Raw genomic sequence first — 14,406 nt, 5'->3', positions numbered from 1 at the left:
TGTATCTAGCTCAAGGTTTGTAAATACACCAATCAGTACTCTGTATCTAGCTAACCTAGTGAGGACTTAAGAACTTCTCTGTCTAGCACTCTGTGTCTAGCTAAAGCATTGTAAATGCAGGGAATAGCACTCTGTATCTAGCTCAGGGATTGTAAACGCACCAATCAGCACTCTATGTCTGGCTCAGGGTTTGTAAATACACCAATTAGTACTCTGTGTCTAGCTCAAGGTTTGTAAATACACCAATCAGTACTCTGTAACTAGCTAACCTAGTTGCGACTTGGAGAACTTTTCTGTCTAGTACTCTATGTCTAGCTAAAGGATTGTAAACGCACCAATCAGCACTCTGTGTCTAGCTCAGGGCTTGTAAATACACCAATCAGTACTCTGTGTCTAGCTCAAGGTTTGTAAACACAACAAACAGCACTCTAGATAGCTAACCTACTAGGGACTTGGAGAACTTTTCTGTCTAGCACTCTGTGTCTAGCTAAAGCATTGTAAACGCACCAATTAGCACTCTGTCTAGCTCAGGGATTGTAAACACACCAATCAGCACTCTATGTCTGGCTCAGGGTTTGTAAATACACCAATCAGTACTTTGCATCTAGCTCAAAGTTTGTAAATACACCAATCAGTACTCTGTATCTAGCTAACCTAGTGAGGACTTGGAGAACTTTGCTGTCTAGCACTCTGTGTCTAGCTAAAGCATTGTAAACACACCAATCAGCACTCTGTGTCTAGCTCGGGGTTTGTAAATACACCAATCAGTACTCTAGCTAGCTAACCTAGTGGGGACTTGGAGAACTCTTCTGTCTAGCTCTCTGTGTCTAGCTAATCTAGTAGGGACTTGGAGAACTTTTATGTCTAGTTAGAGGATTGTAAATGCAACAATGGGCACTCTGCGTCTAGCTCAGGGATTGTAAACGCACCAATCAGCACCCTGTCAAAACGGACCAATCAGCTCTCAGTAAAAAGGACCAATCAGCTCACTGTAAAATGGACCAATCAGCAGGATGTGGGTGGGGCCAGATAAGGAAATAAAAGCAAGCTGCCTGAACTAGCCAGTGGCAACTGGCTATGGTCCTGTTAGAGAGGCTGGAAGCTTTTTTCCTTTTCCTCTTTACAATAAATCTTCCTGCTGCTCAGTGTTTGGGTTTACAGGGCCTTTATGAGCTATAACATTCACGTGAAAGTCTGCAGTTTCACTCCTGAAGCCAGTGAGACCACAAACCCACCAGAAGGAAGAAACTGAACACATCTGAACACCTGAAGGAACAAACTCCGGACACACCATCTTTAAGAGCTGTAACACTCACCACGACAGTCCGAGACCAAGAACCCACCAATTCTGGCCACACTACATGCAAGATATAGATAAAATATCTATGTAATTTTAAGAAATAGATGATCTATGACCATAGGACACATATACTTAGTAAATTTTGTGATTGCCATGTTGAGGAAGCTAGGTTATGCTGCAGAAACAAACAGCCATGGCATTTTAGTTTTTTGAAACAACAAAGGGTTATTTCGTATTTATGTACCACATCCTCTGAAAATAACCAGGGTTCTCTGTTCTATGCTGTCTTTTTTCTACAACCTAGGATGCTGGAGCAGTCCCTCTCTGAAACATTGCCTATCTCCATGGAAAAAAAGAGAAGTGGCGATCCTTGTCAACAACTACTGTTGAAATACTGTTGGCGTTCTACTGACGTTACATGGGCAAAGCTTGGAAAGAATGTGGAAGCGCAATCTTATGAACCTCAGAAAGCCAGAACTGGAGTTCCTTAAAGAGTTGTCAATATTTTTATATGTTTCGTGGCCATCTCCTGATTTCAAGAATCACGGTAAGATAAACTCAGAGCCTTACAAGCACAAACTACAACTGCCAGAAAGGAAGACTAAAATGTTATCACTACCATTTCCTTATCAGCAGCAATCCAACATTGTGTGAGGGTGCACTACTTTAAGTAAGTGCATAACTTATGTTAAAGAAGAGACATTTGTTTTCGTGATTCAACATAATACAAACTAGCAATAAATGCTGTTATTTACATGACCCTAGTAGTGTACATTTTCTGCATGCATCTGAAGTAGTTTCTTGATTACCAAAATTGAAAACTTTTGTGTTCTATGGTGCACAGCATTGAGGAAGTCAACACTCGATTCACAGACTGAGAGAAAATATATAAAACTCATTTATGTGATAAGCAATTTAAATCTGGAATATGTAAAGAACACTTACACCCCAAAATATAAAATGTATCACCTAATTTTAAAATGGGCATAGGATTGCCATACATAAACAACCAATAAGCACGTGAAATGATTTTCAACAGGATCAGTAACCAAAAAAGTGCAAATCAAAACCACAATGAGATACCACTTTAGACCCAGTAAGTGGCTACAGTAATAAATAGAAAATAATGTGTTGGCAAGATATGGAAAAATTTTAAGTTTTATGATTTTCTGGTGGATATGTAAAATGATATATCCACATTGGGAAATAGTTGGACATTTTTCTAAACTGTTCAACAGAGCTGCAATAAGACTCGAAAATTTCAATCCTAGGTATCTACCCAAGAGAGTGAAAACATAGGTTCACATGAAGTGTGTAAGTGAATTTCATAGCATTATTAAAAATAGACAAAATGTGGCTGGGCGTGGTGGTTCACACCTGTGATCCCAGCACTTTGGGAGGCTGAGGCGAGTGGGTCACAAGGTCAGGAGTTTGAGACCAGCCTGGCCAACATCATGAAACTCCATCTCTACTAAAAATACAAAAATTAGCCAGGGGTGGTGGCAGACACCTATAATCCCAGCTACTTGGGAAGCTGAGGCAGGGGAATCACTTAAACCTGGTTGTCAGAGGTTGCAGTGGGTTGAGATCATGCCACTGCAATCCAACCTGGGTAACAGACTGAGATTCTGTCTCAAAAAATATAAATAAAAAAATTTTTTAAAATAGATAAAATGTGAAGACAGCCCAAATGTCCATTAACCAATAAATGTATAAACAAAATGTCATACTTTCAGATCTAGAATATTGCTCAGCCATAAACAAGAACTGATACATTTTATAACACGTATACACTTCAAAAACATGACAATAAGTGAAATGACCAGTCATAATAGGTCATACATGGTATGATTCAATCTTTATGAAATGTCTGCAATAGACCAATCTATAGAGATGGAAAGTTATTTAATGATCGCCTAAAGGTGGGGTTCAGAGTGGGGAATGGAGAGTAACTGCAAATGGGTGTGATACTACTTTTGTAGTGATGAAAATATTCTAAAATTAGATTGTACTGATGGTGGCATAAATCTATAAATATGCTATAATCCGTTGAATTTTATACTTCACATTTTAATAGGAAAATTGTGTGTATATATATATATATTCACACACACACACACACATATAATATCTCAATAAAGCTGTTAAATCCAAAGAAATTTGAGAGGCTGTGTTGAGGGAGATTTTTTCTTCATTATTTGTTGTTGTTGTTGTTGTTGTTGAGACAGGCTCTCACTCTGTCACCCAGGCTACAGTACAGTGGCACAATCATGGCTCACTGCAACCTCTGCCTCATGGGCCCAAGTGATCCTCTCACCTCACCCTCCTGATTGCCATACATACCTCCTGAGTAGCTGGTACTACAGGTGTGCACCACCACATCCAGCTGATTTTATATATATTTTGTAGAAATGGGGCCTCACTGTGTTGCCCAGACCAGTCTTGAACTCCCAGGCTCAAGCAATCTGCCCACCCAGGCGTGACCCACCACACCCAACCACGAGTCTTTTTTTCTATCATTTATTAGAAAAACTATTCATTCAATAGCTATGTTACTGAGTCCCCAATACTATTATGCAGATCTTCTTTACTCTAATTATTTCTGTTTAAAAACTATAATTTAAAAGCCATAAATAAAACAACTTCTATCTGAATTTGATGACCCAAAATAATCTGATAGAAAAGAAATAGCTGAAATGAAATCTGAATTTATCTACAGAATATTATCAGCTTGCTTTCTGAGTGTTAACATATTACTATTGAATTAGTTCACTCTTCAATAGCATGTTAATCAGAAATAATATAAAACTTTGAATTTAAATCCCTGAGGAATTCAAGAATCTACTTTCAATATTTATGGGCAACTGCTGTGAATTTCAGAATCCTAGAAATAAGAGCAGAACTTAATTCCTCTTTAATCAGTCCGTAGTCTTATTTTGAACCATCTTTGAAAAAAATTAGTTTCAGCTTTTCCCCTAATGATTAATGACAATATAAAATTCTCTAAAACTGATCAATTCTGATCAAAAGTAAAGAGATAGTCCCTTTAAATGTAGACTATTTTGAGGATATCACACCTATTTTGACAGCCATCTAAACAGAAAATATGCACTTGGGGTCACATAAGATAGGGAAAGTGGCTGTGCTTAAAAACAATACTCTGAACGTTTCATTGTATTTCATTGTATTATCTTCATTTACCATTTTTTAAATCTCAAATTTAACCAAAAATCGTTCAAGTTTTCTTTGTCTGCTAGATGCTATTTACTCTGTCAAAGAATACTGGAAAATCACTTAAATTTACTTTTACCTATACCTTCTATATGCAGCTGTTTTAAAATATTTATTTTAAACTTTAGTTTTAAGTTGCCTTTCAGTAAAACTTTTTTTGTAAATCAAAAAGTAAGACTTTGATGAATTTCAACACACTCATAGATTCATGTAGCCCCATGACAATCAGAAACCAAAACAGTACCATCATTCTAAAAAACTCCTTTTAATCCCTTACTAGTTGTATTATGTCGTCCACTCATAACTTTCAAAAACTACTATTCTTTTTTCCATCACTCTAGTATTGTCTTTTTGAGAAAATCATATAATGGAAAGGATACAGCATGTAACTTTTGAAACTGACTCTCATTCATCATAATGTCCTTAAGTTGTCGTATATCTCAATACTCTAGTTCATTCTTATTCTTATTCTATTCCTTAGTATTCCATTGTATAGATGCAATCCAGTTTACCATTGAAAGCCATGTGGGTTATTTGTAGTTTGGTATGAGTATGAATAGAGTTACTGTAAGCATTCCATACAGGTTTTTGTATGAATGTAAGCTGCCATTTCTCTTGCGTAAATACCCAAGAGTGGGTTTGTTGAGTTATATGGTAAATGTATGTCGAACATTATAAAAAATTTCAACTGTTTCTAGATTGGCTGTAACATTTTGCATTCTCACCAGGAAATGATGGTTCCAATTAATTCTCATCATCTCTTCATCCTTTCTAGTATTTGTACTATCAGTACTTTTCTTTTTCTCCTCCTCACTCTTTTCCACCTTCTACACCATTATTATTATTATTATTATTATCATTATTATTTGAAATGGAGTCTTGCTCTGTCACCCAGGCTGGAGTGCAGTAGTGCAATCTCAGCTCACTGCAACCTCCACCTCCTGGGTTCAACTGATCCTCCTGGCTCAGCCTCCCGAGTAGCTGGGATTACAGGTGCCTGACAACACGCTCAGCTAACTTTTGTATTTTTAGTAGAGACAGGGTTTCACTATGTTGGCCAGGCTGGTCTTGAACTCCTGACCTCAGGTGATCCGCCCACCTTGGCCTCCCAGAATGCTGGGATTACAGGTGTGAGCCATGGTGTCTGGCCCTCCTTCACCATTCTAATAGATTGTATATAAGCTAATTGTCATACATTGAACTGTATATCAGGATGTCTGTTATTAGATTTACCACAAGCCTGGCTCCTTTTCATAGCCTCAGTTTCTGTATGTATCAAATGGAAATTGAGATACTTTTTCTATTTCCTATAGAGACAAATTTCTGGAGACAAATTTGTTACAAACTTTGTGGAAAAGGATAAAATATACATATAAAATATGTGTTAACAACTTATAATAATCATTTTTTGATAACTGCTAATTGTTATTTCAAGGTAGATAGAATATTAATGATAAACCATTAAGTGCATCGAATGAGGTTATGTGCCCTCGTGGGGATAGATAGAGAAAGTTTTAACAAGATTTATCATATTTTACCACGTTTTTATTTAATCCAGAATGAATAAATATTCTTAACATGTTACAGACTCTAAATGTGGAAGTGTCAGATATAACTGTGAAGGGTCTGCAAGTTTTAGAAATTGCAAATGAAACTAGCAAATCTATTTAAACAGTAAACAGACAAGGAAGAATTGCATTTTAAGAGACCAGAGCTGTCTCATGTATGCATATTGCCAGTATTGTTTCATAAGCTTTAAGATAAATATGTACACATTTTGTAAAATATAACTGTGATTATTCTTTTCTTTCCACAAGGAAAATTTTAAGTAAAGGGCTGATAGATAGGATAATCATAAACTCCATAGTTTATTATCTTCTGAGGTGGTAATAAAGAGAAAAACTCAAGCACACAATGTTGCCATTTTGACCTGTATAGCAAGTTCCAAGTTGTAATAGATGAAATAAGAGCATTAAAAATAGTATACTCTACAAATAAGTCTTTAAGAGTCCACTAGGGAAACTTATTCTGCATATAAATATTTCATGGAGGGCAATGGACCGTGTCTACTAAATATTTTACTTTGTTTTACTTAGATACTGCTTTTCTTTTATGTTTCTGTAGCTTTCTCATTTACAGGAAAAAAAAAGTTGTAACAATAAGTCCAAAGTAGCTTACAAAATCTACTGCCACTTCAAATTGGATACCACAGTGTTATCTCTCTTGCCATTTATCTCATTAAAAAGCTCATTTTCATAATCTGTCAGAAATGATGGCCACCTTAATTATAAAATTCCTAAATTTTGATTAAAATATTAAAGTTTATTTCTTTATCTTATTCATCCCACTGTCCTTTAATATTTATGTATTTATTATTTTCTTACAGTCAAAAATTTTTATACTCAAAACCCATTAAATGATAGCAGGGGCATAGATTGGCATTTCTTATAGAAGTTATTATTACAGATACAGTTACTGCCAGTATTCTATGAGCAAGATTTCCATCTTAGATTGTCTGTCTAATATCATCTATCAGGTACCTATGCTGCTTTTTTCTTTAAAAGTATGAAATTAGAAGATATGGTTTGAGGACTGGCTCTGAAATTTATGACCTGCTAAACACTGGTCCAACACAGGAATTCACTAACCTTAACTATGCATAATAATTATACTTAAAAACATTAGTAGCATCTACTACACAGAGCTATTATGGGGATGAAAATTATGTAATGCATATCAAAATCTGTTATGAAATACACATTTTTTTGAATATGTGGAAGTATTAATATAACATTATTGAAGAAAAGTCTATTATAATTTTCAGTTTCCCATTAATTCCTACCTATCTTTTCTTAAATTCAAAATTAATATTTGTGAAACACATATTGGGAATCTAGTATTTTGTCATTTCTTCAGTAAGTGATATGAGACTCTTTTGTTGAATTTGTTCAAAGTCTAGGTTTTTATGACTTGGTGGTGGTGGTAGAAAAAGACAAGCTGCTGAAGGAGAGGGAAATTCAGTAAGAAACACATGAAACAAATAAGAATACATCATCCAGCACTTATGTTATTAAGATAATTATAAGAATCATACCGTGAGGACATTTATTTCTGATCAGACATATCTCTATGTTCCCATCCCTGAAACCCTTGGTGTGTATGGGCTGTGGGTCTGACTACTGCTAACATATTAAAAGCATTCATTTCTTTGTTCTTCTTTTTTTTCCAAATTTGTCTGATCAGGAAATTTTTCAAATTGTTAATAATTCCAAACTCCTCAGGGTCTCCAAAACATCCTCTTTGTTTATACAACTGGCAGGGAATATAAACACTATAGAAAGTTAACATAAAATTGAATGAGCAGTATCTTAATGAATGAAAAGGTTGAAATTACAAGATTTAAAATCTCCTAACTCAGGATATCAGAAAAAGTTATGCAATTGGGAGGTCAGTAAGCTAGGCAGCAAATCTTGCCCAGTGCTACTGAGCAATATGATTTATCAACCTCGGCAATAGCCTATGCTGCTTGCCTAAAAATAATCCAGGCATTTGTAATGAATGGAGAGGAGAAAACAATAAATATGCAAATGCACTAACACTTTTAGAAATACACTTTTAGAAATAAAATGTAGAAATAAAAGAATGGAGGAAATTAGAACACAGAGACAAAACCAAAGTTTAACATTCTTTAGGATGGAAAAAAGAAAACTTGAAAATTTATATAAGGTAGTCTGGAAGTATTTCCTGAAATTATTAGAATCTCAGGATAACAAATATATCCTACATTGTAATCAGCTATTGATTATTTTTCATTTTTTATATTATAAATTTCAGACAATATGAGTTCCCTCACTTGTAAATGTTTTCTAAGTATCTAAGAAAATATAATAACAACGACTAATATATTTACCCTATAAAACGTATCCAAATTCAAAACCTTCAATATATAAAGTGGCACATTCAAGAAACAAAATACTTACAAAATAAAAAATGTATCTCCTTGGTAAAGTTATGGAACATGTGGAGTGTTACTGGTAATCAAAAGATAATAATTTTGACATGCTATCATCCACTAATCCAAACAAGCCTTTTATTAAAATGTTTTAAAAATAGATACAAGGAAAGTGATATCAGCAAAATGGCAGACTAGGAGCACGAAACTCCCCAAGACTTGGAGCACTAAGCAGTCCTTCCTCCCCTGAATAAACTACCAGAAGCTAAATGAACAAACTCTGTAAGAGGTCTGGAAAATAACCAAAGGTTTATAGCATCCAAGTAAATTTTCAATCAAGACAAAGCTGTTTACAAAACAGTCATAAAGTGTTGTAGTATTTTTACTCACCCCTGCTCTACATCCTGCTCAGTGTGGCAGCAATTTTAGTCTTGAGCAGTAGCAACTAGCTACTATTTCCCCCTTGAATCAGAGGGAACAGAATAGGTCTTATTTGCAAATTACTGTGTAAGTGTGTTCTAATCAGACTGGAGGATATCTAAAGTGTTGAAGCAAAATGTTGATCTCTGCCTAACTCAACCAGGAAAAACAGCAGGCACTGTCACAAAAGCTACAAGGTGATACAGATGCCGAGGGCAAATGATTCCAGGTGGAGATGTATGCAATAGGACATCTTAGACCTAGAGGAGAAACTAGAATAAAAATCTTTTGGAAATTTAGACATTAAAAAGCAGTCACATAAAGTACTGAGAACTTAAACTTTCACTTTTTGTTGAATCCTAGGCCTGGATATAACCTATCTATCTAAGTGTTGTTGGAGTGCCCCGGCACAGAATGGAAATTGGTTGCTGTTCTTTATTTTTCTAGGTTTATTTTTTGTTTTGTTTTGTTTTAACTCCTAGCATTCCTGAAAATCTCTGTCTGAACACTAGCTGAACATGAGCCACAAGAAGAGAGGTTTTGGCTATCATATTCAACAAGTCATAGTCTTTGCAAAAGCAAGTTTAGAAAAGTCTCAAGACAAAAGGAATACTACAGTTTTTATGATATATATATATATATATATATACATACAGACATGCATGCATGCATACATACATAAAACCTTTACAAAAGAGGAGAATGTTATTTCCAGAATTACTACACTGTAATAGTTAAATGCTCAAGTTTCAACAGAGTTTGTAAGTCATACAAAGAAAAACATAGGTAATACAATGGAACAAAATAAGTAAATACAAACCACTCTTAACAATGCCCAGATATTAAAGTTAGTAGGCAAATATTTTAAATTATTTGTCTTAAATATTCTAAAAGAGTTATGGGAAAATATGTGCAAAGAGCTAAGAAAATCAGAAAATAATAGATGAACAAAATGAGAATACAACAAAGAGGTAGAAATTAGGAAAAGACATCATAAGGAAAATCTGGAGCAGAAAAATAAAACAATTGAAGTGAAATATTCACTAGAGGGTTTAATGAAAAATTTAAACAGACAAAAGAAAAACATAGAGAACCTGGAGATAGAAAAAATTAAATAATGAGTATGAGTTTAAAAAAAGATAAATGACTGAACAAACACGAACAGAGCCTACAACACTTGTGGGATGCCATTAAGCAGACTAGCTACACACTTAAGAAATCTTGAAAGGAGAAGGAGGTGTCGAAAGACTAAGGAAATAATAGCTAAAACTTCTGAAATTTGAAGAAAGACATGAATCTGCAAATCTAAGAAGCTTATCAAACTTCAAGGAGGATAAAGAGAGAATCAACACTGGGATGCATTTAATCAACCCATTATAAAAAGCCAAAGGCAAAGTGAATCCTGAAAGGAACAAGAGAGGAACAACTCACTCATAAGAGGAATCATTAGATTACCAGCAAATTTCTCAGCAACCTTAGAACCACAACCAGAAGGTAGTGCAATTATATATTTAAAGTGCTAGAGAAAACAAAAAATTTGTATCTAGCAAAGATGTCCTTCAAAAATGAGGAAAACATTAAGACATCTCTAGAAAACAAAAGCTGAGAGAGTTTGCCACCACTAGATTTAACCTACAGGAAAGACTAAAGGAATTCCTTTCAGTTGAAATGAGGGAATGCCAGATAGTAATTCCAATTCATACACAAAGTTCTTTGGTAAATGTAAATACATAACAAATATTAAGCCAAATATCATTATAATTTTCTTTTAATTCAACTTAAAACTTTCTATGTAATTTAACATATAAACATATAAAACAATTATAAATCTATGCTATTGGGCATAAATGTATAAAGATATAATTTTGACATAAATGATATAAAATGGATATAAATATATAGGAATAGAATTTTGTATATAATTGAAGTTGTGATTGATTAAAATACATTATTTTAACTTCTTATTTTATTTAATCTCTGTGTTAATCAGAAAATTCTATAGAGTATACAAAACAAAAAAAGGTAAACAAAATGTGTCACTCTAAAATCTCAACTAAATACAAAAGCAGATATAATGAAGGAAATGAGGAGCAAAAAAAAAAAAACTAAAGAACATACAGAAAACAAATAACAAATGGCAGAACTAAATTCTTCTCTCTTGGTAATTACATTAAATGGAAATGGATTAAGCTCCTCAGTTATAAGACAGAAATGTGTAGTCTTAATAAAAACACAGAGTCCAGCTGTATACTACCTTTTATGAGTGTCACACTTTAGTGTTAAGTAGACAAATAGATTGAAAGTGAAAATACGAGAAAATATTTCATGCAAATAGTAATCAAAACATATTTCATGCAAAGCAGGATGGCTATACTATAATAATTGCAGACAAAATGGACCTTAACTAAAAACTGTTACAAGACAGTTTTAAAAAGCATGTTATATATTAATAGCAGAGTCAATTAACCAAGAAGATACAGCAATTATAAACATATATTTACCACGTATAAGAGTTCCAAAATACATGAAACAAATGTGACTATAATTGAAAGGAGAAATAGACATAATAATAGCTGGAACCTTCAAGTCTTCAATTTCAATATTCAATAGAACATCTAGATAGAAGATTTATGGTAGAAGACTTAGACAACACTTTAAAGTAATTGGACCTAACACAGATATATAGAAAACTTGACCCAGTACCAGCAGAATACATATTTTTCTCAAGTGAATATAAAACATTCCTCAGAATAGACTATGTTTTAAGCCACAGGACCAGTCTTAATAAATATATGCATATTAAAAACATGTAAAGCATTTTTTTCAATCACAATAGGATGAAACTAAAACTAAATAACAGAAAGAAAACTGAAAAATACACAAATAAATGGAAACTAAACAACACAAACAACCAATGAGTCAAAAAAGAAATCACAAGTATAATTGGGAAGTACTGCTGGGAAAATAAAAATAAAAACACGACATGCCAAAACTTATGGAATGCAGTGAAAGCAGTGCTAAGAGGGAAAGATATAGCTGTAAAACTGTACATTTAGAAAAAATGTCAAATCAAGAATCTAACTGCAACTTAAACAACTAGATAAAGAACCAATTAAAACTAAACTAGCAAAGGAAGTAATAAAGATTCATACAGAGATAAATAGACTAGAAAGACAATGGATTCAATCTGATAAAGCCAAAATTTGTTTATTGGAAAATATAAAGAAAATTAACAAATCATTAGATTATTTAGAGTATAAGAGGGAGATTCAAATTAATAAATCAAACATAAAATTTGGGATATTACTTCAGACTTTACATAAATAAATTAATACTGTGAACAACAGTATGCCAACAATTTGGATAACCTAGATGAAATGAACTGTTTTCTAGAAACACACTCTCTCCCAAGACTGAATTATGATTAGTAGAAAACCTGAATAGACCTTTAATTAGTAAGTAGATTGAAACAGTCATTGAAAATCTCCCAAAAAAGAAAGCCTTCCACCAGATGCTTCAATGGTAAATGTCACCAAACACATAAAAGAACAAACAACAATGCTTCTTAAACACTCAAAAAATTGAAGAAGAGGAAATTCTTCCTAACTTATTTGCTGAGACCAACATTACCCCATACCAAGATCAGAAAGAATTTCTACAAGTAGAAAAAACTATAGATCACTATCCTTTATGAGTACTGATACAAAAATCTTCAACAAAATACTAGTAAATTTGACAACATACTGAAAGGATTGTATGCCATGGGCAAGTGAAATTTATTCTTGGATTGTAAGGAAGTTTTAAGATATGAAAATTAATTGATATAATAAACCACATTATTAGAACAAAGGAAAAATGATTACCTCTACAGAGGCAAAAAAGTATTCTGAAAATTTAACACCCTTTCATGATAAAAATACTAAATACACTAAAAGCAAGTAAACTACTCAATACAATAAAGTCGGTACATGAAAAACCCACAACTAACATCATAGTAACTGCTGAGAGATGAAAGATCTCCCCCATTATGATCAGGAACAAGACAAGGGTGCCCACATTCCCCACGTCTACTCAGCATAACACTGAAAGGTCTTAGAAATAGCAGTGAGGCAAGAAAAAGAGATAAAACATATCCATATTGGAAAAGAAGATGTCAAAATGTTCCTGTTCACAGATGACATAATCTTATATGTAAAAAAAACTCTAAAAATTATGTATACACACATTTATTAAAATTAATAAATTCCCCAATGTTATGAGATACAGAATCAATACACAAAAATCAGTTGTGTTTCCATATACTAACAATAAGCTATCGAAAAGAAAATAAAGCAAAAAATGTACTTAAAATAAAATCAAAGAGAATGATAAGCATAACAGAAATGGCAAAAGAATTGCACACTGAAAACTACAAAACTTTGCTGAAATAATTTTCAGAAGACATAAATAAATGGAGACAAATTTCATGTTTATGGATTGGAAGACTTTATATTGATAACATAACAATACCATCCAAAGCTTTCTACAATTCAATGCAATCTCTGTCAAAACCACAACGGTGCTTTAGCAGAAATAGAAAAAGAATTCTAAAATGTATTTGGAATCTCAAGCAAACCCTTATAGCAAAAACAATTTTGAAAAGGAAGGATCAAGATGGAAGACTTATGCTTCTCAACTTCACAACCTATTTAAAAGCTGTAGTAATCAAAACAATGTGATACTGTCATAAAAACAGACATTTTGGCCAATTAAATAGAAAAGAGAGCCACAAAATAAACGTTTGTGTAAATGGTCAAATGATTTTGAACCATGGTTCCAAGACCATTGAATGAAGAAAGGGTAGTCATTCTAACAGATAGAGCTAGTAAAACTAGATATCCATGTACAAGAGAATGAAGGTTAACTCATTGTATACCATATAAAAAATCAACAAAAAAATCAAAGACATAAAAGTAACAACTAAGACGACAAAACTCTTACAAGAAAACGTGGTAAAAGCTTCATGTCATTGGAATAACTGATGATTTATTGGATAAACACCAAACACACAGGCAACAAAAAGAAAAATAGATAAAGTGGACTTCATTAAAATTATCATTTTTTCGTTGCCAAAAGAAACTATCAGAAGAGTTTTAAAAAATCCATGAAATGAGAAAATATTTTCACATTATAGATTTAATAAGGGATAATATACAAAATATATACAGGGTCTACAACACGACAACAAGAACAAACAGAACAAGCAACTCAAAAATGAGCAATGGGTTTGAATAGATACTTCTCCAAGTAAAACATATAGGGCTAATAAGCACATGAAAAGATGTTCATAATGGTTGAACTAGTTTACAATCCCACCAACAGTGTAAAAGCGTTCCTATTTCTCCACATCCTCTCCAACACCTGTTGTTTCCTGACTTCTTAATGATTGCCATTCTAACTGGTGTGAGATGGTATCTCATTGTGGTTTTGATTTGCATTTCTCTGATGGCGAGTGATGATGAGA

General features: G+C 33.4%; 1 pseudogene; it reads right to left on the bottom strand.

The window, feature by feature from the left end:
• Positions 1–14,406, bottom strand: part of LOC108527994 (26S proteasome non-ATPase regulatory subunit 14-like) — a 38,059-nt pseudogene that overhangs the window by 15,412 nt on the left and 8,241 nt on the right.

The sequence above is a fragment of the Rhinopithecus bieti genome, unplaced genomic scaffold (assembly GCF_001698545.2).
Source record: "Rhinopithecus bieti isolate Rb0 unplaced genomic scaffold, ASM169854v2 scaffold_4919, whole genome shotgun sequence".
Taxonomy (NCBI): domain Eukaryota; kingdom Metazoa; phylum Chordata; class Mammalia; order Primates; family Cercopithecidae; genus Rhinopithecus; species Rhinopithecus bieti.
This window is presented reverse-complemented; position numbering and strand designations above follow the sequence as displayed.